Raw genomic sequence first — 5,059 nt, forward strand, 5'->3', positions numbered from 1 at the left:
TTTCTTTTTTTGGGAGGGATAGCAAACATTACCGCCAAACTCAATGTTACGTACAGCAGCAGAAAACAAATCCATGAAAACAAAAGGAGCACTCGTGACTTAATTGTCTCTCTCATTCGGTTTAGATTGCAGGTCAATAATGTACGTTATATGGGTATGGAGATGAGCAAGGCTTGGCCGAAAGCACAACCGGTAACCAATATTGGCAATCTACTTAACCATGCATTAATTGGTGATAGATTACACACCCACTTTACTTTTCGTGCTCAACTAAATCTGATACGGTGTACTGTTCTTGTTTACAACCAAATTAATATTTTATTGGACAGTAATTGTTTAGGTAAATATTAATTAAATTCATGGTCCACGTCATACCAACGAGCCTAAAATATTGGGTTTATGGCCCGCCGGTGAGCTGGGTAGCAGAGTTCACATGAAGTGTACTGACTTCGCGTAGAAGATTGAGCGAGGCGAGATGCCTTCGCGCGGGAAGACTTCGCCAGGAGAAGAGTTTACGTGTATTAAGGTTTCTATTCTTTAAATCACATGTATGCAAGTGTATGTACTCCCTATGCGTGGCGAAGGAAAATGCTTGCAGCTACAGTGAAGGCGAGATGCATGCGAAGAATAAGGTTGCATGCGAGATGCTTGCAGGCGGAGAAAGATGCTTGCAGGCGAAGAATTATAGACTTCGCATAGAAGTGGAGGAGTCTTAAATGTGGAGGCGAGATGCGTGCGGAGAAAAGATTATTAATGGCTACTCATGCTGCCATCACAAGAAGACCTATATGTCCTATCTCACGTGCCAATGTAAGTCATTGTTTTGGCCACTTGGTCTACAGAGAAGAGTTCGCATAGAGATAGGATTAAAGGACGTGTGAGCTGTGCCTTAGGTTTGGATAATTATCTTTATTTCCATGATTGCATGCGAGATGGTTCATTAAGGATCCTTATCCTTAGTTAAACATGATTGCATGGGGAGGGGTTCATTAAGGATCATTATCCTCATTCAAGCATAATTGCATGAGGAAGCTTACGTCCACATCCGCGAAGGTGTTGTAGAGAGCAACTACTGTTCCTACATTACATCTATGTTCAAGAGTTCGTGCCTTTGGAATAGGGATGACAATAATCCCCCAGCGGGTAGGGTACCCACGGGTATTCGACCCTAACGGGGAAGATATACGGGTATAAACGGGTAACGGGGATGGGGATCCTTAGTATTCGGATTCTTAAATCGGGTACGGGGCGGGTATGGTATTTTGATATTCGTCCCCATCCCCACCCATTAAGGATGAAAATATTATTATATATAATTATATAATTTATTATTATATATATTTATATATAATTTATAAATAAATATTTATGTAAAAAAATTTGTAATTCTCTTAATAAACATTTAATGGACCTTCCTTTTTATTATATATTTTTATTCTCTTAATGAAATTTACCGGTATTGTTATGTTTTAACCAAGACTTGTATTTATTTTTATTGGATTGAAGTATGAAACTTATTTATTTTGGTATTTGATTTTAATTTCATACTTTTATATAATTGTATTTCGTAATTTAAAAAAAAAAAATTTAATTTAATACATAATTGTTAACGGGTACGGGTACGGGTATGGAAACGTAATCCCCAAAGGGTACGGGTACGGGGAATCTCCATTATCTAATTACGGGTACGGGGATGAAAAATGTAAAAAGGTATGGGTACGGTATTTTGATCCCCGTACCCTACCCTACCCATTGCCATCCCTACTTTGGAAACATAATTAGTCACGTCACCTACGAACTCAACGTTGAAGACTTCTACAAGTCTTTGACATGTTTTGGGCCAATACATGTGGCCCTAAATAGCTTTATATAAGAGAGTTCGAGGATCTGGTTTAGCTCTACACAACAAACAATACAACAACTCAACTTTACAAAATACAATACAATTTTCGACCTAGTCGAACCTCAGACGCTCCCCGGAGCTTTCCTTTCGTTTCCCCGTACGCTCTCCGGAGCTTTCTCTTTTTTCCTCTCCTTCCCAATTGAAGCTCTGCTCGATCTTACGTCGAGTATCGATATTGTGACGCTCAGGCGGACTACTGTAAGTCCTTGCCTAGTACGCAAGACGAATCTGAAGAACTCTGCGGTGGAGTTGGTGCTTTCTCCATCCTCAGTCGCTTGATTAGAAGCGGAAGGCTAAGCGCACCCAGCTACTACAACCATTACATTCCGCATCCGTGCGGTGGCACGCCTGCAACAACTAAAAGAGACTTTGCATGCCCAAAATTACTGGTGTGGCCAAAACAGTTCTATTTGTTGATCGGATTTCAAGTGCTTTGTTTAGCGGAAATTCTTCAATGCATCAAGATCGAAGTGAACCAGTAATTAAAATGAAATCTCAGCCGTTCATTTGATCAGCCCACTACATGCGCACTAACTTCAATATTAACGTTATTAACAATAACCCAAAAAAAACAAAAAAAAAACGAATTGAAACCATAGTTAATGTTAAGAACTGAAACCAAAGTAAATATTCGATCGAGGAAGTGTTCAGACTTTAGCTCAATCTCATGATTCTTGTGAATTTTTTCGAAGAGGAGGAGAATTTCGAGCTCGTATTAAATCACTTGTGTCCTATGCTCGTCAAGATGATGTCGTTTTTGTCCGATTAGATTATTCGACGAGATGGAATCGCCGATCCTATATATTTACAGAGCTCGGCGGCGATGGAGATGAGCCTTGGTTGCCATGATTCGATCTGAATCTAGTGGTGGACTGGTGGGTTTAGAGAAGAAATGGAAGCGAGGTTTGTGAGACCCAGGAGAACTAGTTTCATGATTGATATAGTGAAGATTCAATCATCAAAGTGGAAACCGGTGACAGTACAAAAATGTGAAGAAGAAAATTGAAAAAGGCGGTATTGCTTTCCCATAACCGATTCATGTGAAATTTGAGAAGGGCATAGTTGTCCCTTTCGAAAGGAAAGGCTATTTTTGGTTGCCAACTACTTGGCATTAAGAATAGTTGAGAGATGTAGATGACTTGAGCTAATTAAAGCATAAGACTGATCATACTAGCTAGCTCACCACCTAATTCCATTTCATCCAAACGAATGCTAGCATGCGACAGATTGTGGTTGCTGCCGGAATGCGACATTTCAATTCATAATCACCTAAGAAGCTAATCTAGCTAGCTAGCTACTTGAAATTTACTACTAAGCATATATGAAGGACTTACGACTTACGAGTCATCTTCTTTGAACTTCACATGAATTATGAGCATGGTAATAGAGCATCAATTTTAGAACTAGCTAGGCAGCAAAACTGCGCGATGTTGCAGGTATATCATTGATGTATCTGGCAATTATGATAGAGGCAAAAAAGTAAATCAATACAATATGAGAAGTAATGTAGAGAATAGAGAATTGAGGTAATTAGATACCCTAAAACGATAGAGGATTACCACTGTACATTCAACTGGTAAAAACACTGTATTGCCCCCGGTTTGCAAACAATTGCAACAAGGCCATTGATGAATAAGTATGGACACCTGTGGGCATGTGCTGCTGATACGTGTCTGGGTCATTGACGTGTCGTCAGTGTCTTCTTCAACACAACGACGGGGTTCTTCTGCATTCGCTTTTTGCCAGTTGAGAGGGAGAGAGAGAGGGAGAGGGGTTATTCGTGAAGCGAAAATCCGCATTGCCATTGTCAATCAAATCGTCGAGGTATGGACTTTGCTCTGTATATGATTGATTTTGGGTTTTTGTTTCATCTGTCCCGATCGTCTTTTATCTTTGTTTTGATTCCAATTTGCCTATACTTTCATCAATTCGCAAAGTCTGGGTTTTTAAACGGATTATGCTTAGATAGCGATCGTTTTGCTCACAAAATAAGGTATTTAGTTGTTTGGTTAGTTGTATATGTAGTGTAGGTGGTGTTTTATAATTGGGATCTGAATTTGTCTCATGAAATTAGTTATAGGAAATGGGTGTTTCAGACCATAAGCATTGTGTTGCTTCACCATTATAGTTGAAGATGTCCAATCATTTTCTACAGGTAGAAAGTAAATCCATGTCTTTTAACATCAGTTTTCTGTCCAATTCAATCCATAGTTGAATTGTTAAGGTCAAAAGCTTTAAGAAAAGCAAGGAAAAATAAAAAGAGCAAAACAAAGATAAAGAATATTGTTACAAGTTGGCAATTAGTGATACAATCATCATTAACAAACAGCTCCTCTTCTCATCTACCACATGTATATTATCATTATATATCAGTTTCAGACATTCAGCAACCTTTGAACATACATATTGTTTACATTTTTTTTATATATAATAACTTTGGAGCCATACATGGTTTGGCACATAGAGTTAGAAAGAAACTACCAACTGCTCAATTATCAAGATTAGATCAAGATAGAGAAAAACAAACAGATGGAGATGCTTCTAGGTTGTATATATATACAGCGGGTTTATATATATATATATATAAAAGAGGGTTTGCATGAGTCTTTGTTGTCCATAATGCGTCCATGATGTCTTTCGACCTAAAATCTTTGTTGTCAATCTCATACATGGTTACATAACAAAAAAGAGACAGTGTGAAATACCTGATGTGTTACCTATGCGCAAAGCTAATTACCAGATTTTGATGGGATTCACTAAGATATATTTAATTTTTTATCAAATATATTTTAAAGTTTACTGTATGTACAAAGCTAATTTCCAGATTTTCAATTGTTACAAGTATATATTTTAACGCTCAGTGTTTTTGTAAAATATTTTAACCTATGTTTAGGTTACCTGTATCACATTATGAGAATTGGTTCATTCCTTATACTTTTATAACAATGTGTGATGACTTTATCATTAGTAATTCACATGTGTAATGACTGAAAATAGTGAAATAAAAACAGCTGAGATGCAGCAATAACAATGTGTGAAATGGCTCAGTTCCTTTTGCTTGGTTTAGATCTTGCATGCATTCATTCTGCGAGGAAATGGAAGTTCCGAGGAAAGATAGTAGTGTGAGTTGGTCTTGATCTCATTTTGTGGTGAGGG

This window comes from Fragaria vesca, linkage group LG7 (genome assembly GCF_000184155.1).
Source record: "Fragaria vesca subsp. vesca linkage group LG7, FraVesHawaii_1.0, whole genome shotgun sequence".
Classification (NCBI taxonomy): domain Eukaryota; kingdom Viridiplantae; phylum Streptophyta; class Magnoliopsida; order Rosales; family Rosaceae; genus Fragaria; species Fragaria vesca.